Consider the following 22,848-nt stretch of genomic DNA (forward strand, 5'->3'; position numbering starts at 1 on the left):
ATCCTTGAAGATGCCATAGCGACTTTTTATCACCAGGGGGCAGCACACGACTAAAGCATTAAATAAGGCCTGTTAGAGATTAAAAGTTTCTATTTTATAGTATTTAATTCGTAATTCAATCTCCGTTTTCGCTCGTAGTATTTTAAAATATCAACATAATGGAAAGAATGGTGATTAACGGATATATTTCCTGAAGGAAATCTTTCTGTTGTGACATAAAGTAAACAAAGCAAACTCCACTGGTAAAGTTGATGGCTGTATTTTAACATGTGTGAGTGGTTGTTGCTGCAGTGATTAAACTTTTAAATTTCTCCATTGTTAGGGTGAAGCTACACAAAAGTGAAAGAGATATAAACCAGTTCCCAACAGGTGGCTGATTTGATTTCAAAATAAAAGTTCCAAACACTGTACTAATGTTGCAAAAATAAAATAAATAAATAAGCAAATTAACGATTTAACAAAACTCATGCTATTTTTCTTAGGAGAATCATTAAAATCTATTTAAGATTTTAACATTTTGCTTCAGTAGCATAATCTCAGTGAAAATATTCTAGAAAAAAAATCCAGTCTTGTTATATAAACTACAACTGGATTTTGTTTGTGAACTTAAATACAACTGGGATACTCTTTGACTTTGATCAGGCACCGCATCAACTAATAACATTGTGTTTCTGTAGATTAAACATTTACTATCCTGCCATCACACACAACGTAAATATTTTAATTTTTTATTGGATGTCTCTGGACTGGAAGGTAAAGCTGTAAGAGCAGAACCTTACAGTTGTGGGGAGGCTTTTATTGTGAAAAGCACCCAGCAGGAGTTGGTTTCTGAACTTGACAGCAGTGCTGAAGTGTTTAGCTGGTGTCTGGGAGCAGAAAATGTGCAGAGTGAGCGGCTGATAGGAGAGGAGGTCGCAGAGCAGAGAGGGAAACCCTGCAGAGGATCAGCTTCTGGTTCCCGGACTGCAGGTCGGTGCTGCTTTCTTTCTCTGAGCGTCTCTTCGCGGCTGGACGCTGATTAGTTAAAGATTCATTCAAAAAGCCTCATTAGTGACTCTGACTGCCTGTCTGCTCAGCAACTAAAGACAGACTGCTGAATTTTCTCCTATCTCTGTTAATGCATTTGTTTCTAAAATTATGCAACTTAATTGACCGCCATAATTAGAGTAGGTAGGCTAGAGAGAGAGAAAAATAAATAAATAAATAAATATATATATGTATAGATGTGTATATATATATATATATGTGTGTGTTTGTATGTATGTATATGTATATATATATATATATATATATATATATATATAGGGATGCACGATATAATCGCCCCCCTATCGGTATCAGCCTTAAAACTGAATATCGGACATCGGCCACCCCACCGATATTTAACCCAATATTTGATCAGCTTCTGAGTTTCTACTTCTTCTTCCTCAAAAACTTATTTTTTACAGACTTAAAAACTTCTAAAGACGAGGGAAAAAATATTGATCCATTAAAATATCCCAATATCTTCATATGCTGATATATTGCCATTTAAAAACACCATATCAATCTCTTTTACTAATGAAATATTGCTATGTGTCATCGTTATGCTACGAAATCCCCCGAAAACTCCCGAAATTTTGCCATATTTTTATATGTTGATATATTGACGCGGTATCGATCTATTTTACTAACAAAATCTCACAAGAATTTGCAAAATATCACGAGAGTTTGTAACAGAACGATGAAATTTCACGAGATTGTGAAAGTAAAATAGATCGATACCGCGTTTTTAAAAATCAATTTGATATCAGCATATGAAAATATATTTGAGTATATTATTTTTCAAAGTGTCAGAAATGGATAACAAAACTGCTATTTTCAATGACTACTTATTTTTGTCCAGCTTTAACATCGGTATCGATATCAGTTATCGGCTACATGAGTTTTAAAATATCGGATATCGGATATCGGCCAAAATCCCAATATCGTGCATCCCTAATATATATATATATATATATATATATATATATATATATATATATGCCAATTTTGAAATAGTTGAAATAGCTGAAGAAATATTTTATTGTCCTAAATAACAGAGTAAATAAAATTTACTCTCAGTTATTTATTCTGGTATTTTAATCCAGCTACTGGCGTGTGTAGTCCTGTGAAGTATCTGAAGTTTTTTGCTTATCATAGACATTCCAGTCTTTTGATTTTGAAACTGTTCAGTATCTGATTTGATGTTGGTTCAATAGAGTCTGACTTCATTATTATTATTATTATTTGATTTTATACGAAGCATCTTTATACATTTTAGAGAGTTTCCAAAGCTTTATTCAGCTCCAAATCAGTTTTGGTGTTTTATTTTTAGGCTTGGTCTAGTTTGAGAATCCAGGATGTCATGAACAGGAGGACTGCAAAAATGTCCTTCTCCATGCTAGTTTATATCATATCATCTAAATCTCTCATCATAATAAGTATTTAGATTTATCATCTGAATGGTGAACTAGATTTTATTATGTTTAAAAAAATGGCGAATCATCAGAATTTTTATTTTTGTCCTTTTTTCCTTTCTTTTTTCCATTCTTGGCTGGACAAATGTGAATGATTGGATTAAACATGCTTACTGTGGGATGTTTAATGATGCAGATCACACCTCTTTATGTAGCTGTTGTCCTAAAAAGGCCTATTTGTAATGTGTGTATTATTTTAGAGCAGTGATTATGAGCCTTGAAACACTTTGCAGTTACAACCATAGACTGACCCAAGAAAGACTGTAAAGAAGTAATGAAGAGTATTTTTTATCGTTATCATGACGATAAAACAAAACACCATGATAAGAAGTCCATATCACTCAGCCCTATTTCACATCAACAAAGACCGACAGGATGACAGGGTGGGGGGTGTTCTCCTATTCTCCTAAAGTTCAGCAGCTCGTAAGGTTGACTAAAATATGTAGGTGGCAGCAAGTGGAAAAGAGTTTGACATTCAGAGGAGACGGACACTGAGCTGACCTGCTGTCAGGCATAGTGGTGGTGGTACCATTATACGGGCTGGGCTGTCAGTGGCATTGGAGAATTTCTCAAACTGAACCAGTTACTAAAGGAGGAAAAGTACCTGCAGGTTCCTTTGGATTCTTACCATTATCTAGAACAGAGGGTCACCGATTAAAAATCAGCGGAGTCCAAATAAAGAAAATCATCAACCAGTAAAGGTCATTTTTAATTATAATCTGTTACTTTAAACATAATTTAATTACTTGCCACAGGTTTGCCTGCAGTGTCTAAAAGTAGCAGCAGCGACCCAGACTGACAGCAGCTCATTGGCTAATCGGTGTCACATGCAGCCTGGTCCCAGAGGGCTTCACCGCACAAACAGGAGAAGTGGAGCAAGTGAAGTTAGACACTGTCGTCGGACAACATGCAGTAATTTATAAATGTTTTAAATCGGGTTGGGTCCGAATCCGGACCCTGGTCCGCTAATCTGTGACCTCTGATCTAGAAGATAGAAACGTAGCTGTTTTCTAAAAAAGAAGGATGAAGGATACATTTACCTTTCCTAAACGCTGCCTTGGGCTGCTTAAAAAAAACAAATTACAATCTAGAATCAATTCTCATTAGTTTCTAAAGATGGATTTATATAACCTCAGATTGATTTAAAAAAAAGATGACGTTTCCGGGTGTGCTTTGGTGGCGCAGTGGTTAGCGCACACGACCCATGTACGGAGGCCTTAAGGGAGGATTAGACTGCTGCAAAAGCTCACATCAAATGTCGCTTGTGTCTGGCCGTGAACCAGTTTTGCTCGTATGCTTCTGTACCGTCTGTCTGGAATTTCTAGGGACGCACAGCAGTTTCCCACCAAAGCATAAGGTGGAGCCTATTTTCAAGAACTTGCGAGAACTTCGATGGATGGTCACGAGAACTTCGGCGGGGGTGTTTATTTTCCAAAACCTGTCTGATCGTACAAGTGGTTGAACTTCCAAACCTCCTCAATCAACCTTTCATCATGGTTATCCATTGTTGTCTTTACTGCTGGATTTTTAAAAATGGTGCGCCTCAGCACCGAATCGAGAAGGACGACCACACAGACGGCTGGAAAGGAATACGAAGGACCAATCACAGCTGCTTTATGTCTGCGTATGTCCGCTTGAGGTCTGCGCGGGTTTTCGACGGTCTGTGTAGATTTTTTTGAGGTGCAAGACGACGGTTGCAGAGCCTCTGCGCGGGGGGCGCGGTCGCGCACAGAGACAGATTTTACGGTTGCAGAGGCTATGCATCAGAAGCATAAATTGGCCTTTAGTCCTCGATATGTCCGACCTGTGGTCCTTTCCAGGAGCCACTAGTGCTTTAACAACTTAAAAAAAAAAGACGTTTCCACCATCAATGAGTTCCATTACTTTATTAATTTGCTGTTGTTTCACGAGGAGAAATGGGCTCATGCATGCAATTGCATGCGCAAATTTTTTTTTAAAATGGAGAGGGCGAGTCTTAAAAAAACTCCTCCACAAAACCTTTACTGTAACAATGGTATCATATAATGCAAAACTACAGTTAGGTAATTTAGGTAACAGCTGAAGAATATATATTTTTAATACCAGCAATCCAGTTTGATGTTGGATTGCATCAGATCAGATCAAAAAGAATTGATTATAAATCTGGAGAATTGGAATTGAACGGATTCTTGTCATTTGAATTGATACCCAGCCCTACAGCCGACCACGTTTTTGTTTTTTCCAGAAAACTTGTGACATGTGCTTCAAAATAAGATTCTTTAAAGAAATAGATTAAATGAGTAAAATGTCCTGCCAGCAGTAAATCATGTTGACCTGCTGAGAGATGTTTGATCAACTGTTAATGGAGGTGCATCCAAATAATAAAGCCTGTATACATGATCTTGACCTGATTGGGATTATACAAAATCTACAATAAATTCAGTTTCTTCTGCACCAAATTTTTTATTTATTTTTTTCAATCATCAGGTACAGGGTTCCTGCAGGTCATTAAAAGTCATTAAATTTATTATTTTGTAAATTTAGGCCTTAATTGGCATTAAAATTCAATAAATGTGGTTAGCATGGCATTTAAAATGCTTTATTTAAAAAAAAAAAAAAAAAAGTTTGTAAAAAATAAATAAATTGTCAAATATATTATATTGCAATTTATTTGCGTGGAAGTGCTTTCCGGTTGATCGTAAAGCTGTATGTACTTAAAAACTAAGCTTGAGGTGAAGAAAAAAACGATTATACGAGTATGAAAATGCAAATAAAAAAAAAATATAAATATATATATATATATAAAACACTTGTTGATGGCATTATAAGCATTAAATTAGAGTTACTCATTCCTTTATAAACCCTGAATTAAATAGTTTCAAACCCAAATGGATGTGGTTTTTCCTCACTGTAAGGAGTTAACTCCACCCTCCACAGGTGGCTCCATGCCTCCTGAGAGCTGAAATCCAGTCATGCAGAAGGATTTCATCATTATACCCTCACCTACTTATCTTTGGCCTAATGTTTCAGATGTTTGGGGGAAGAAAAAAAAAACAACCTCCACTCAGTTCAGCCTTGTTGTTTCTGGAAGCTCTTTGCTGCTCCTCCTTTTCACCATCAGGATACATGCCAGGTTTAACAATTGGTGTGTCTGTAATTCATTGGATTACTGATGTGATGCGAATGAGGATTAGGAGCAGCAGGTGCTACGAGGAGCTTACGGCTGCTGAATGAACATGTCGGTGAAAAGCAGCTTGGTCAGCGCCAATGGCTTAAAGGTCACAGGTCTGATGGAGGAGATTCTTACTAATGTTCCTAACAGCTACAAACACCTGATGACTCGCTGCTGATTTTATACCTCAGTCTGAACTGCACTGTCGCCTTGATTACCACCCGGCAGGAAGGGACGACTGCTGTTTTACAAACCATGCATTCCTGTTATTTTTATTTTTATTTGTATGTAGAAAGGAAACCAGAACAATGGATCTTTTTTAGAATAATGCTGTTTGTTTGCTGTGTTGCTGCGGTGCTTCTGTTGGGTTGTCTGTCGCTCATGTGACACAGACTTTAGGACCTAATTGAGCTTTTTAATGTGACTCTCAGGGCAGCCATTACGAAGTTGGAAAAACCCAAAAACTATATTTAGAAATGTATAATAATAATATTTTATGCGGTGGATCAGCAGGGCTTCTTGGTTTGGGTACGCCATTGTAGGAATATCAGAGTGGGACATTTTGCAGTGATGTTTAATTTGGGTGATCTGTGTGGAACGGTCTTTAATCACTGAAGCACATTGAAAGGAAAACAGACTTTAAACCGTAAAACCCTGCTTGATGTCAGATCTTCTGTTGTTAAACTGAGGCTTAAAGTCACACCTGAGCATGATGGTCGTCCTTAAAGGAATAGTACACCCAAAACATGATTAGCCTTCATTTTCTACTCACCCCCATGCTGAACAACACTCTGGAGTACTTTTTTGATATCTCAAATGCATCTGGAGATCTGGGAGGCTTCTTGCTGTCTGCTGACATTCAAATAATGGAGGTCTATGGCGCCCGAGGCAGAAAGGTCCATAAAAGTCCACAAAAAACGTGTCAATATTCCTCCATACTGCTCGTCCAATGTATTCCAAGTGTCCTGAGTGGGTAGCGTCCAGAATTTACTCGAAACGAAGTCATTTAGAATGTTTTTAGAGCATAAACAGTAGTGTATAGGATTTCCTAAAAGCGCGTTCACGAGTCTACGGAAACCGCGGCAGACCAAACCAGACGAAAGTGCGCATTCAGCTTTCAACTTTCATCTGGTTTGGTCTGCCACGGTTTCCGTAGCGCCGTGAACGCGCTTTTAGGAAATCCTATACACTACTGTTTATGCTCTAAAAACATTCTAGATGACTTCGTTTCGAGTAAATTCTGGATGCTACCCACTCAGGACACTTGGAATACATTGGACGAGCAGTATGGAGGAATATTGACCCGTTTTTTGTGGACTTTTATGGACCTTTCTGCCTCGGGCGCCATAGACCTCCATTATTTGAATGTCAGCAGACAGGAAGAAGCCTCCCAGATCTCCAGATGCATTTGAGATATCAAAAAAGTACTCCAGAGTGTTGTTCAGCATGGGGTGAGTAGAAAATGAAGGCTAATCATGTTTTGGGTGTACTATTCCTTTAATTAAATTTTTAGGGTGTTTTACTTTAACCTGACTCTGCCAAATGGATTTGCTCCGCATATCCATCTGGAAACCTTCGGTTGCAGTAATTTTCTGATTGGCCTATGTTGGTGATAGACGGGCCAAATAAACCAATTAGATCAACAAAGCATATGACGTACTAACAGCCAGGCTACTCTTGCCGAAACCAGTCGGGAGAAGAGCAAAAACATCTTTTCCTCTGAGAAAAGCCTCCAGAGCAGTGTTTTGCTCTTCTTTCAGTGAAGAAATACTCTGTAATTCCGATAAAACTTACTCGATAGCCACGCTAACGCTAGTTTCATCGGCTGAAGCCGCCATGTTCTTTAGACTGAACTGTCGCGCTTCTCGTTGCGTCACACCTCAACCCGCCTCAAAGCCAAAGCTGATTGGACGTTCGTTTGGTGAACGGCTCCAAATTTTCTTCAACGGAGAGTCTCCAGACCATAGATATCCATAATATCCTTTATTATGGATATCTATGCTCCAGACTGATTAGCGAGTGAAATCTTGAAAGCTTGCGAGATCAGGATGGTCTCACAAGGCTAGTTTTATTTATCTGAAGCTGAAAACTCAACAAAATTTAATGAACAAGAACATTTAAAGGACATTAATATTTATCCCTAACGTCCCCCATGTCTGCTTTGGAAGCTAGAAGGGTCAGAGGTACCAATAAAAATACATTTGTTTTATTTGTAGTAGGGCTGAGCGATTTTACAAAAAATCTAAATTGCAATTATTTTTAACTAAAATTGCGGTTTTATTTACTGTTTTTTCTTTGCACTAAACCTAAGCTTGTAGATGTTCCACCCGACACTTTCGTTTTTTGAAAGCTTGATTTTTACACGACGTTAATGTTACTATTTGGTGAATTAATATTAACATCCACTTCCATTCATGGATCTACGTGCTAGCTGCAAATCTCTCTGCCGTTCTGTCTGGTGACAAATCCACTCATATTATTTAATCACCACCTACAGGGCAGGAGGAAGAAATTTAGTGTCTTACTCTTGTTAAATATAGTGTGATTAAAAATCAGCGCCTCTACGATTTTAACATTGCAGTTTGTTAAATTGCGATTATATTGCATATGCAATTAATTTCCCAGCCTTAATTTGCAGTCTTGTAAGCTTTTATATATTTTTTTAAGTTGGCTCACTGGAAATAGGACTTTAGGCAGTCGGAGTCATTTAACAAAAAATTATGCAGCGTCTTATACGTCAATAACATCAAAGCGACATAACCTTAATGCCTTAAAATATGTGCTGCTTTTTCTGGGCCAATTTTTGAGGCATTATTGCTTTAAATTTCTCTTTCCTCTGTTTGCATAATAAAAATCACAGTGATAGCAAACATTACACAAGCCTTAATATGAACAAAAAAGAGAAATCTATTAAAAACATTAACATTGGAGCTAATGGAAGCGATTCATGCTTAAAGCATGGCTGTTAAAGGAAATTAGACTTGGACTTCTAGTCAAATGAAATTTCATTTCGTACCATTTCCATTTCTTAAAGTGCAGCATTGATCAAATGTTAACTGTGTGGGAGAAAAAAACATGGTGCAAAAATAACGCATTGATTTGGAAGTTCATAGCATTAAATATATATGGTGCAAATACGCAGTATTTTGGTTTTTTTGGCTGAGTCAGAAACATGATTCAGACTTTTCAAAGCAGTTCAGCTGTCTGATGGCGGTGGGGAAGAAACTGTTTCGGAATCTGCTGGACCTGCATCGAATGCTGTGAAGCCTCTTCCCAGAGGGCAGCAATAATAAATCATCCATTGCATTCATTGCGCGTATCGACCAAGGCAGATACAAGAAGAAGAGAAAAAACACTAATAATGGCTGACAGATGTATGGCTATTTTCCAGGTTTATTTTTTTTAAAGTTTAAAGGTATACCTTTGGATTAAATTTGTTCCTGCAGAGCAAAATGCCTTAGTGCTTGAGTAATGCTGGCAGCATTTTTCCATGTTTGTGTTTTGATATGACCTGTTGATTATGACACTGCATTTTAGTGCCGTTCCAGTTTATCATATTTTTTTCGGTCACTTCTGGCTCTTCGCTTCATAAACTTTCCACTGGGTTCTGCTGCACAGCTTTGCATGGACAGCTGGGATTGTCTGAGTCATATGATCCGACCAACATGTGCACAGCAATCGACCTGACGCAGAAGGGAAGCAGAAGCTTTTTTTCTCCATCTATCTTCCTGTAAAGATGAAAAAAAAAATACTTGGATTGGAATAAGAAGTAGGGCTGAACAATTAATCGCATTTTCAATTTAATCGCGATTGAAAAAAATGCAATTTCCAAATTGCGGACGTCTGCAATTTTTGGCTATGTAACAATTAGTGAATCAGACGCGTTCTTTAGGTGTCAGTAAAATATTTAAAGTGGATTTGCCTCCACATGGAAGGGAAGACAGTTGCAGCAGTGAGATAATCTAATTTTATTACTTGTTTTAGAGTTTATATATTCATACATTGCACTAAGTACCAGTTTATCAGTTTAATACATAGACTGGTTTGTTGGCTGGATGTTCAACAAGGACTGATGTCCAAATCAGTTAAAAGCTGTTCTCTTGAATAATATTCTGATTAATAAAAACATTAAAAGTTCTTGATTTAAATAGTCCTTGTTTACAATTGTCTTTATTTAGGGGCCATTTTTGTTGCTTGTGGTTATGTAGAGAAAAGTCAAAATTAAATTGCAATTCTGGTTGAAATATATCGTAGGCAGAATGTGATCATTAATTAGGACACAGTGTGTCTTTTAGTACCTAATCTGCACAGCGATGAAACAGATTGATTTGTTGTTTGTATATGTTTAAAAAAAGACATGATCAATTAAACTGGGGGAAAAAAAGTGCATTAAATCGCAATATAAAGAAAGAAAAATTGCAATTAGATTATTTTCCAAAATCGTTCAGCCCTAATAAGAAGGCACAGATTTAATACATCAGCAAAATATTTTACACAGCTTTTAGCGGTTTTTCAAGCCCTTCATATACAGTAAATATGTGGAGATCATGCAGAAAATGGAATCTAAAAAAAAAATTGGATTGGAAAAATATGAACTATGATAAAAACCTGCAGCACTGCTTGTTTTTAAATTGCCCTGTTTCTAAAATCAAGACGGGAGCCAATCTGTCTCCACTCATTCATGGAATGTGTTTTTGCTTTCATCTTTTCCGGCTGCTCACCAGCCGAGCCTCACGATTTTAATCTCAGGCTGTTTCATGCTGGTGTTTGCTGCTTATCGGTGGCTGGACGGCTTAGAGGGGGGCCTGTTGCACAAGCTGTGACTTCCTGGAATAAGTATTTGACTTATATGGGGGTGTCATTTCATATATGAGATGTGTGTGTGTGGGGGACAAAAATACACCAGGGAGCCAAGCGTCGTCGTCACTGGGCTGCTGTCAAATGAGAAAGGCCAAGCTGAGTTTCAACGTGTCAGAGGATTTTCCAGAGGGAGGAAACCAACAGCTGAACAGAAATTTCTCTTTGGGATCTTTGGATTAAGATTTTAGTGGTATACTCCTTTAAAGTTTAAAGTTTATACAGCGGGTGAAATAAGTATTAAACGCGCCATCATTTTTCTCAGTAAATATATTTCTAGAGGTGCTATTGGCATGACATTCTCACCAGATGTCGGTAACAATCCACTCAATCCACACATATAAAGAAAGCAAACCGTAGATGTCCAAAAGTTCAGCTATTTGTAGTAAAGTGAAATTGGCACAGGGAAAAAGTATTGAACACGTGAAGAAAGGGAGGTGGAAAAAGTCATGGAAAGCCCAGACGCAAGCCGAACTCTCAGTAATCAGAAAGCAGTCCTGCCTCTTGTCAGTGCAAATTATTATCAGCTGGTTCAGCTGATAATAATTTGTGCTGATTGCCACCGACATCTGGTGAAAATGCCATGCCAATAGCACCTCTAGAAAAAAATGGAGGCGTGTTCAATTATTATTTCACCAACTTTATAGCTAAACTGAGAAAGTGCTTTATTTTTGGATCAGATCAACCAATTATTGAGGAGCTTTTACACTACACTGGATTAAAGCTTAATTTATTGTGTAGACTTTAATCATGATATCCTGTCAGTGATAAGAATGTGATATAAGTAGGGCTGCAACAACGAATCGATAAAATCGATAAAAATCGACTTTTAAAAGCGTTGGCAACGAATTTCATCATCGATTAGTTGTGTCGGGCGATTAATGCGTCATCCGCCGCCGCCGTCATCACATCCACTTGACTGAAACGGGGGAAGAAGAAAAAATACGGCAGAGTGAGCCAGCGCTGCAGGTGCAGTGTTGCCAACTCAGCGACTTTTCAGACCCCTCCAGCGCAAATTGATCACAATAATTAAAATAGCCTGCGCTTTGTAAAGTGAAAAAAGTCGTAACATGCAACTTTTGTAAAAACAAATGAACATGGCACGGAAGCACCATGTTTGTTTGGTTTTAAAGTGGGGAAACGTAACGTTAGTTTCTCAGGTAGCTCATCTGATGCTTTCCTTACCGTGGTAGTAGGTTACAGACAGTGAGAAGGTTGGCTACTTATTTTACTTTTAATTTCATTTGAATTAGCTTAAGCAGCGTTTATATTTTCTTTATAAATTAATTAACTTGCAAATTATGAGGGCAAGGCTTTTAAAGTTTAAATCTTCTGGCAAAGATAAAGTAAAGAAGATCCTGCAATTTATGGAAGTAAAGCAGAATAAAATCCAGCAAGATCAGTAATATGTCAATTAATTATCTGCCACATTCCCATGTAAATATCTGTCTTTGGAGGATGTGTTTTTTAGCACCCCTAGTTCTCTCATTTTTATTCCAAATACAATTTATAATTTGAAGCAACCTGTACTTGTGTGCTTGTTTGTTCTGTCTAAAATGTTTATTTTGGAATAAAGAGGTCAATATAAAAAATATTTTTTGTCCGATTCATCGATTAATCGAAAAAATAATCGGCCGATTCATCGATTTTTAAAATAATCGTTAGTTGCAGCCCTAATTTGCACGAAGATGTTTTATATCCAAATAAATTAGCAATGTTTGGATCCAGGTAATAAAAGAACTGCTAAAGTAAATAAAAGTATTTGATAATTGGAAAGGTGACTGATTAATGTTGTTGGTTTTATCTCTGGGTTGGTGCAGTGGGCAGCACTACTGCCTTGCATCAAGAAGGTTCCGGGTTTGATTCCCAGCCCGGGGTCTTTCTGCATGGAGTTTGCATGTTCTCCCTGAGCGTGTGTGGGTTCTCTCCAGGTACTCCAGCTTCCTCCCACAGTCCAAAAACATGACTGTTAGTTTAACTGGCTTCTCTAAATTCTCCTTAGGTGTGAGTTTGTGCGTCAATGGATGTTTGTATCTGTGTTTCCCTGCGATGGACTGATGACCTGTCCAGGGTGGACCCCGCCTCTCGCCTGTTGACAGGTAGAGTAAAGGGCTGGTTCTACTCCTGTGTGTCGCAGTGAGCTTGTCGCAGATATTTTAGATTTATGCCCAATATTGGGGCGTTGTCTGCGCTATGTTATTCTACGCCACAACGCAAGAGGGACAATCATGAACTAGCTGTCTAGATATGGCCGAGGCAGTGAGGAAGTGGGGACAAGTTAATGCGAAAAAAACGGAGGGATATGAGGGTGAAAAGAGCGGGGATCCAGGTGGAAAAAGGGTCCCAGCGTTCTCGTGCACCTCGCTCTTCTAGCTGGTCCAACTTCACAAGACGTTTTCCACAATGGTGATCATAAAAACAAAACGGGGGGTAAGGTACCAAACAGGAAATACGCATAGTGTAGAGCAGATGTAGATTTGACCAATCAGAGGCCTCCTGTCTGTGGTCACCTATGATTGCGTTCACTGCGACACACGCAGACGACTTGGTTTCTAAGTATAAATCAGCCTTTAGGCACCAGAGCCCCTCAAGACCACAACCTGGATAAGCGTGACAGAAAATGGATGGATGGGTTAATCTCTGATGGGGTGAATGTTTCAATGAGCCTTGATCTTCTTTTATTCATGCACCTCCTTTCTATTAAGAAAGTGAATAATAAAAACATTTTATTATTATTTATTTATATTATATTTATTATTTTCAAATATTTTTGTCTTGGGTGTTTTGGTTACCATCTGGAAACAATGGGGGTCAAACGTGGCTAAGCAAACTTATAACACACTCTCACCCCAGGGGTCTAATACTCTTTATCCCACAAATCCTACACTTCCAAGCATGGTGTGAAGGTCCAAACCTGCAGCACAAATTGCTCTAAAACTGAATCTAAACCAACGCAAAGTCAAGACATTCCTGACGCCCTGATGCTACTGGAAATCATTTAAGATGGTTAAATGTTTAAAAACACTAATCTTTTGTGACATCTGATCAAACTTAGGGTCAGGACCTCTCTGACCTCACCGTATTTTCATTGACCGGTTTGTGTCCCTTGGTTCATTGAGCCCTGTGGCATTTGGTGCCACAGCTGTTGATGAAGGTGTAATCCTAACTAAAACTTGAGCACTGTGTGGTGTTAATGCGATGTGAGGATTAAGGGTCTGATTTCAGAGCTCACATGAACCAATTAAATCCTCTTTCAACACAGCCAGACACATGGCCTGAAAGCCAGAAGATAAAAACTGCTCCAGAGCGGGTCTGTCTTGTACTTGAAATGTAATGAGAATAAAATTTTGTTTTTTTCCAAATATTTTCCTTTTTTTTTTTTTTTTCTTTTTTTTTTACACACCCATCGGTCTCTATTTAGACCCACAAATGGGACGTTTCATAGCCACTTTGGTGGAATTGCAATATCCTTTATAAATGTCAGTGATTGACACACTTTAAAGGAAAAGTTCAGTTATATTCAGAATACAAACTTCTGAAATTACTTTAAACATGAAATTATTACATACTGTTCAATAAATGTTTTTAATTACGAGTAATTTCATTTGACATCCATGTTTGTCAAAGAACACTACTGCCACCAACTGGTTAGTGACGTCACGGTGCGGTATCGGCTGTTGATCAAGTCCCAGTGCTGTATCTGGTGTTTGTCACAACGCGCTATTATCCAAGTCATCTTGAAAACATTCTTCTTCCAAATGTTGGCTACATATTACGGGTTTTTTCTCTGGCCAGAAGTTCAATGGTGGAGCCATTTTAATAGAAAGATCCTCTTGATAATAGAGTAAACTGATGTTTTTAAGAAAATGTCTGCACACTTGACCACATTTCCTTTTTACCAGAAGTCTTTTACAAAAACACAATTTTCTCCATTTCTGATGGTGAGTCTATTCAGTTCACGAAATGTAACGTCAAGGTAATTTAAGGTCATTTAAATCTAACTATTAGCAGCCAAAGTGTAAACAAAAAAGCACCTCCAGGAACTTATTGAACTTTTGATCAATTTAGAAAAATAACTAATTTAGTCTCGATGCTAGCAAAATGCAAATAAAAAAAAACAGCCTTGGATTGTGCCTTAAATGGCCTGCAGTGATTTTAAAAGGTGTGCTGCACACACAAATATCTCCTTTTATAGTCATTTATAGCTTTCTGTTTGGACTCCTTCATGCAGGATGCAACCTTTGTACCAACAAAGACAATTAACACCACCGACTTAACTGTTTAACCGCTTTTAAAGAAACAGTTGAGATATGAGATATCGAAAAACCATAAAAGGAGTGAGGGAACCTTAACTCTGAGCTTATTGGCCGTTTAATACAAAGATGATCTCACTACTTCGATATAAAAGAGTTGTTTCAGTTTTATTCTGGATCCAGATCTTGGTGCCTGGACTCCTTCTTGCCATAGTGCCGATGTCCCACCGTGTGTTGTCTTTGTTGATTTTAGAAGGTAAGTTTTTGATTGGCATTTTTCTTTTATCGATACGTTTTAAACATCTGATTATCACTCCTTTTCTTGAGCTGGTGTTATCGTGAGAAGATTGTTCATATACGAACCGTCTGGTTGTAGGCAGGTAAATGAGAAATTGCGATTTTTTTTTTTTTTTTCAAAACAGACATGCAGTAGGGTTTCAGTAAGACAGCATCCTTGAAGCAGATCTGACTTTATGTTGGTAATTTTAGGAGTTTTATGTTTATTTGCTGAATATGAAACATTCTGTTATGTTATCTAATAATTTATTGCCCAAGTTGTGTCACAGTGATCTTGTATCTGCGTATTGAAGATGCACCTAACCCCTTTTATTTGCATTTGATGGGTTGAACTAGATGCAAATATTTCTGTCCCTTTCCTGCTTCCCATATTTTAAATGTGAGACGAACTGATTGTAATAAAGCCTTTGTATTTGCCCTGTAAACCACAGGTTATTTGCCTATATAGGCAAGGCTTTTGATGGTTACTTTAACTGCTGCCCAATGAGGTGTTTTAGAGTGAGTTTGCTGGTGAAAATATAAAAATATCCATTGCTTCATTTAGCCTGAAATGTTTAGATGCCAACCAAAAAACAAGTTTTGGATTATATTGGGCTGCATCTAAAATCTCAGCTCTACCCTGCTCCAGCATTTAGTCTATCCAGCAGCGCTTTTATCCGAAACACAGAGCTAACAGGGTAACAATGTTGGAGGTGTGGCAGCACTTCTCATAAAGGTATAGTGGAGGATTTTAGCAAAAAAAGATGCACATGCACAACGCTGTACCCCGTCCTGAGAGGGAACTCCTATTAAAGTCGTGGACTGCATGCACGAGCCTATTTCTCCTCTTGCACGCTCTGTTTAAAAGTTGCTGTTTTCATTGATCATAAAAGCTTACTTCCCAAAAGAAGATTTTCACTCCATACCACAAAAAAAGCAACTAAAGCATGGATGATTTGTGCTGACAACATATCGGATCTATATCCATGCTAGTCGGAACTAAAAGCTGCAATATTGCATCATATTACAAATTAAAAAGTTGTTACTGTACCATGGTATGTTTCTCTGGTCCCTTCCAGGGTTTAGAGAGAGTTTAGATTGGGATGAAATGCTTCAAAAACCAGAGTCTTTGAGGTTAAACTACCCAAAAGTTTGATGTAAAAGCATTATAAGGTTGTAAATCAACAATCTTTGGGTTTTGCTTTTTTTTAGTGCTGGATTTTTAGTTTCTCTGGCTTCTTTATCAGGAACTCTTTTAGTTGGTTGGTTGATTTAATCTTCTGTATAATTTTTACGTCTCTGTGATGTTGCAGTTTTGAGTATTAGCTGATACGGATATTGACCTGATGCCATTACAGCACGAATCATACCTTTATTACTCTTTGAGTCATTGTAATGTTAAAAAGTCTTGATCAAGAGATGGGGGGGTGTTGGCCTAGCGGTTAGAGCAGTGCGCTTGTGCTCTGAGAAGGTTGCAAGTACCCGGTTCATTCCCCACAGCCTCCACTCTGGGCCCCTGCGCAAGACCCTTAACCCCACACTGCTCCCCGGGCACCACACAATGGCAGCCCACTGCTTCCCTAAGGGGATGGGTTAAATGCAGAGAGTTAATTTCTCCAATGTTAGATCAATAAAGTTCTATTACTATTTTTACTCTAAGGAGAACAATAATCAACAACAAGAACTATGAGAACAACTGACCCATGAATAATTAACCAATGGGTCAGAGAAACTTCACATAGAGGTGTTTCTATCAGCTTGATAATATCAGATTTTAGATGCAGGCTGATGTATTCCGATATATATTTTTACGTCTGATATCTATCTGCTATCAACATCAGATTGGGACATCCATAGTCGACCCTTTACTTTGCCCACAATTAATCTGCAGGTTGGTTGTTCTCGGTACTCGAGTTGAGGAGGTATGGCACCCCCCTTCTTCAAAAACATCTTAAAAATCATTCACCTTCTTAAATGACCATCCCTCATACCATCCCCTGTGACTTTTTATTACTGAATATGTAAGATTTCTACTATATATTAACAGTAATGGCAATAATATCGCCCTTTCAACATCAGGTGGCCTGTGGGCTTACGAGTAGCCTGAGCAAAATAAATAAAATCAAAGAAGTGTCCTTCCATGGATATGAAGCTGATTCCAGTGGTAAATGAGTCCCTACCTATGTAGAGGCAGTGATAGCCATGCCAGTCCAGGGACTGACTGCAGCTCTACTGTAAGGTGCCCTGGTCAAGGTCAATGACCAGCGTACCTGACAATGTAACAACCATACCATGCGTATTGCTTTAGGTTTATAGAATATATTAATTAGGCTGTAAATGCTTAAAAAAAACAACCCAGCATATCCCTTCTTTTTTTTTTTTTACAACTAGATTACTGGTTGCACTTCTGATTCAGTTCACATCTAATCTCTCCTTTTAAATAATTTAGTTTAGAAAAAAAAAAAAATCAAAAAAACTTTTAGAATCTTTATCTAAATGCTGAAATATATATTGAAAAAGGAACCTGTTTACACTGCAAAGACTGACCTAAGAATAGTAAAATTTCTTAAAATAAATGTATTTGCCCCGAGTTTTAGCAGGTAAATGGATGAATAAATATCACAAACTTAAACTAAGATAATAGTTGTTTTTCTCTTTTATTCTAAAATTAACTCATCACCTTAAAATGACAATAGCCTTAGCTGCTCAAAATAAGGCAAAATACAATTATTTGAAAAATAGATGAACTCATATTACATTTTTTTAAATGTACTTTTCAGTTATTTTTTAAACAAAAATGCTTCTGAAAACCTATTATAAGTCTGCTTCAATCTAAACACATATTTGATCAAACTTTTTAGTCTACTTCTATTTACAGACTTAAACCCATGTTTTCTCTCCCATTAACGACCCACTTTTCTGTGCTGTGGTTTGGCCCCCTGGGGAAAAACAAATATGCAGAAGATGGGAGTGTGGTCCCACTTAGAGCCGCTTATCTGAGGGTTAAGTATGGGTGCGTCTCTTTTAGCTGTGGACCAGGCCGATGTGGTTTAAAGATATACAGAAAAAAGTTCTTATTTTCCAGAAAAGCTTTAGTACTGCAGCAACTGGATTGATTGTTCTGATGACTCTGGAAGATCTATAGAATAGATAGAAGAATTCATAGAAGAACTATGAATTCTGTAGCACTTTGAGATTTTTTTAAATGTAAAGTGCAATACAAATAAAATGTATTATTATTATAGGAAAAGTTGCACAGAAATGTAATTAGAGCACAGGGTCTGAACTTATATTTTTAATGGAAAAAGAAACATTAAATTTAATGAAAAGTATTGGAGATTTTTTACTTTTCTGACAAGCTTTTAGTCAAATGACAAAAACAACCATCATTGTTGTTTATTAAGATTTTATCTGATACACAAACACAAAGTAATGCAAATGAAAAAGTGAAATAAAAAGGAATCTGTGTAAAGTTTTCTTTTTTTCTGTTTTAAAAGGTAGGCAAAAGAAAATGACCATGTTGTTATTTTTTTTTTTTAAACCTTAATGTGTTTAATTCACTGTGTAAGCAAAATTAACGGCTGTTGTTGTGACTTGTGATGGAAGTGTTGTTCCTAAAATGTACTAGTTAAATGTTTTCAGGTTCAAATTGATAAAAAAAAAAAATCGGTATATCAGAGGTTTGTGTCTCTTTAAAAAAAAGTGGGGAAAAAAAGTGGACATGCGATGGAAAAGTTGATATCTAGATAAGCCCTTTTTTCTTAAAATATGGTGATTTCTTTTTGGATTGAGGAGGCAAAAGAGACACTTTGCCAATGGAACAAGATAATTTACATTTAAGATAAAAATATACAATTGCATTGTCTTATTTGAAGTGCACGTTATCAAATTATCTTATTTCTAGAGTAAAAATTGTTATTCCATTGGCAAACTATCTCATTTACCTCCTCAAATTAACGGTAAATAGACTTAATTTAAGAAATCTTTACTTATTTTCTAGATTGTTTTTCAATCAAGAAACTTATCTATGGTTATGATAACTAAAATACTTAAAATTAAGATGCATTTATTTTTAAATGCATGTTTAAAACAATGTCCTCGTAGTTTAAAAGGATTAAGTCCTCGTCCATTTTAGCTGCTACAGTTAACAATGCTGATCAGTTTTTGGCAGACTACAGAAATTCCTGAAGACGCTGATAATGGCTGCACTCAAACCAGGTTCAGAGTGGAAAAGCCTCAGCAATGCTTTGCATCGTCATGGAGATGCAGAGGCAACCTGCTGTGATGTACATGATGCTCCATGTATGCTTTTACTTTGACATGCTAAGTGGTTGCCAGAGATGGCAAAAGTACTCACTTTCTGTACTTGAGTAAAAGTACAGATACTTGTGTTAAAAAATACTCTGGTAAAAGTGGAAGTACTGATTAAACTTCTTTACTCAAGTAAAAGTAACAAAGTACAGGCTTGTAAATTTACTTAAAGTATCAAAGTAAAAGTAGAAACCACTTTTTTCATGCCGTTGCCTACATTTTAAATGGATGTCTGCCAATAGGACTAGATCTCCGTTGTGTTCATTTTCAATCATCTCGTCGTCCATGCTACTATGCTAACGCCACCGCCACCAAGCTGCAATGATTTGCCGCCAATGAATCCCGCCGAATCTGTCGATTCATCTTGTAGTGGTGCGTCAAACGCAACGTAGATTCCCATCCAGTTAGATTGAATTTGGTATTGATGACGTGAAAAATAAAGAGTAGAAAGTACAGATATTTGTGTAAAAATGTAAGGAGTAGAAGTAAAAAGTCGCCATAAAAATAAGTAGTAAAGTAAAGTAAAAATATCAGAAAAATCTACTTGAGTACAGTAACGAAGTATTTGTACTTCGTTACTTCCCATCTCTGGTGGTTGCCAGGGTAACGAAAGCTATAAATCAGAGGGGGAGTTAATCTCGTCGCAGTATATTAGTTAAGTTTGTCATTGAAATAGACTAGATACATATCATGAACTGTCAGTTAAAAAGTTCTCTAGATGAGACCAACATGTCAACGATGAAATGTTTGCCATACTGGTGCTGATTGAGGATGTAATGCGGCAGATGTTCAAACCGTAACCCTCCGCTAAAAAAATTTGATTAAGCATTTAATTTAATTTAACCAATAAAGTAGGAGAAAGATGCTTATTATAATTTTTTTTTAATTTAATTTGATTTGAAAACATCAAATACAAATCACCAGCAGTGTGTTGTTTTTTTTAAAAACAAAAATTACAGAACGAACCATACATGGATGTGGTTTTCCTTTTTGTTTCCCAAATGGATTCCCAGGAAGTCTGAAATGTAATTGTATTTATATATTTAACCCTATTAAATCAATAGCTTTTTGTACCAGCTGTAAATGATAGATTATTCCTATTTTGTTATTTATTCAATTTAATATGGTAAAGAAAAATAAAAGAAGGAACGGTTTTGCATTTTTGTTTATTAATTTGTCTAATTAAAATCAGAAAGGTTCTTCCCTCATATTTTCATTGTTGGTTTTGTATTAAAAACCCAAGGATACATGGATTGGCTTTCAATATTATTATTATTTTTGACTAATGATATGACCAGAAACGTCTCTCTGATAACCTATAAGGCGTTGCATACACACTGTTTGTGTACACTAGTTTTAAAGGTATGGTGGAGGATGTTCTTTTTACGGGTGGATCATCAAAATAATTGGTCCTCCTACTTGTCAATCATTCTGGGGACATGTTTAGGTAAAGCCGTCCTACGTGCTCGTCCCCGTTTCACTTACCAACGGTGAGTCTGACATAGTGGAAAAATTGCAAATCTGCTTTGGGAAGGTAAGCTTGTATGAGCAATGAAAACAGCAGCTTTTAAATAGAGCGTGCACGAGGAGAATTGGTCTCGTGCACGCTCTCACACACATTTAAATGGCTGAGTGCGTACAGGGTTGTGCATGTGCATTTTTATTTTTTAAGTGGAGAGGGTGGTTCTTTTAAAAAAATTATATCTTTAATGTTTTATATTAATTTCTTTTCTTTTTCTTATGGCTTTACTAAAAGGTTCAATTGACTTTTTAACAATGTTTGTAATTATGGCTCCAGTCTGTTGTTGTAGCACAAGTCCAAAATAATAGATTAAATAAAATTACAGCAGGCTTAGAGGATTTTATAGCAGCAGGAAGGGTTCCTTCTTTATTTATATGCAATTAGCTGACAAGCATCTCCTTCAGTATCACTAGGCGTGTTTACACGGACATGAGTACAGAGAATAAAAAGCTGATGCAATAAAAACACGCCATCTAAATCAGAAGATTGGGATCAGCTTTGGCTCAATCAGAAAGAAAATGTTCAGGTCCATTCTGGGCGCTCAGAACCAACCTTGTTTTTTCTGCACAGGCAGAAGGAAAAAAAAAAAACACTTTTTCAGGGGTTTTCCAGTGAGAACAGTCTGCGAACATCAGAGTCCCTCTATTCTGATTATAGCCTGGTACAATAGATCAGACATGATCAAATTGTTTGATTTTAACCCCGTATAAGAATTTAGTATTCATAGTATTTTTATGACTGAAGCGGATGTTAGATATTACAGTTGCATTTATCTGGTAAACCTGTTTGCACGCTGCTTTTCTTTTCACACTTGCATCGTTGACATTCAAGCATTTCCTTCTTCTCAGGATAAATCAGGACGGCAGCAGAAGCACGTCTCTTTGCCAAATGATGAACTCTCTGCAGACGTGTTTAAATTCCAGGAATTTCATAACCTCTGCAATGTGACTGTAATATTTCAAGTTTGTTTCAGTTTTCCCTTCCTGTTCCTGCTTGCAGCTCTGTGTCACTGTATTTTTCCTCTCACTGGAAAATGTTGTTGGTCTGTGGAGGAACTTGTTGACCCAGCTTTGCCTTTCCTCTTGGAGCTCTGAAAAACAATCCACAGGCTGTCGGGTTTATGCAACAGTTCAGAATAGCTGTTAGTGGTTAACCGGTAATGGAAATCTTTTGTCATTTTGACAAAGTGTCTTAAATTTTAATATCTGTAATGTTTACTAAATGATGAGGATATTTAAGTCGAGCTGTCCTGTTTCCAATCAATCAGCAGAACAGTTTTTGAGTTTTTGATCAGGATACAGACCAGCAGCAGGTCAATAATAATGCATATTAGTAGCAGTAATAATAATAATAGACCCCCGATTTAAACTGCAGACTCCACAGCAAATCTGCAGCAATCAGAAGGAGCAGCAGCAAGCAGACAGTCATCTGGGTAGAATTTGACTCTATTCTGGTTTTAATGGACATCTTTGGCAGATTGCAGCCAATTTACAAAAATCACACGGAATGCTTCAACAGGAAGCCTAAAAGTGCCAAGTTATGTGGTTTTTTTTTTTTGTATATTTATATGCAACTAGTTCACTCTGTTCACATGGAAAGTTTATCTTAAGAAACCGTTGTGTCCTGCTTGTGTAATATTAGTTATTTTTGCGTTATGTACTTTGTTTTTGCTCAGAATCTTAAAAAATAAAGCCCTCGGTTTATATTTACAAGGACAAAGAAGGAAAAATGTGCAGTAGGTAAACAAGGAATTAGCCTACTGTGGCTAAGTGAGTTAGCACCTCCAAGCAAAATGATTAAGAAAAGTCCCAGATCCAGGGGAAAAAAAAAATAAAATCAAGAAAACATTGATTCCATGAGTGATAAGATTGACATGGAGCAGGGAAGACTGTGGCTGTTTCTCAATTCACTAGAATGCGGGTACAGACTTGTGTCCTCGCCAAGTATATTCTAGAGAAGAACACAGGAAAGTATGGACTT

At 37.1% G+C, this 22,848-nt stretch overlaps 1 protein-coding gene across 6 annotated transcripts in view; it reads left to right on the forward strand.

The window, feature by feature from the left end:
• The first annotated feature begins 853 nt into the window (after positions 1–853).
• Positions 854–22,848, forward strand: part of mical2b (microtubule associated monooxygenase, calponin and LIM domain containing 2b) — a 121,739-nt gene continuing 99,744 nt past the window's right edge. For all 6 annotated transcript variants that reach the window (XM_038308705.1, XM_038308706.1, XM_038308707.1 and 3 more), the window contains exon 1: positions 854–969. The gene's annotated coding sequence lies outside the window, so the exon portion shown is untranslated. The remainder of the gene's footprint in view (positions 970–22,848) is intronic.

Source organism: Cyprinodon tularosa, unplaced genomic scaffold (assembly GCF_016077235.1).
Source record: "Cyprinodon tularosa strain WSP-4 unplaced genomic scaffold, ASM1607723v1 ctg644, whole genome shotgun sequence".
Classification (NCBI taxonomy): Eukaryota; Metazoa; Chordata; class Actinopteri; order Cyprinodontiformes; family Cyprinodontidae; genus Cyprinodon; species Cyprinodon tularosa.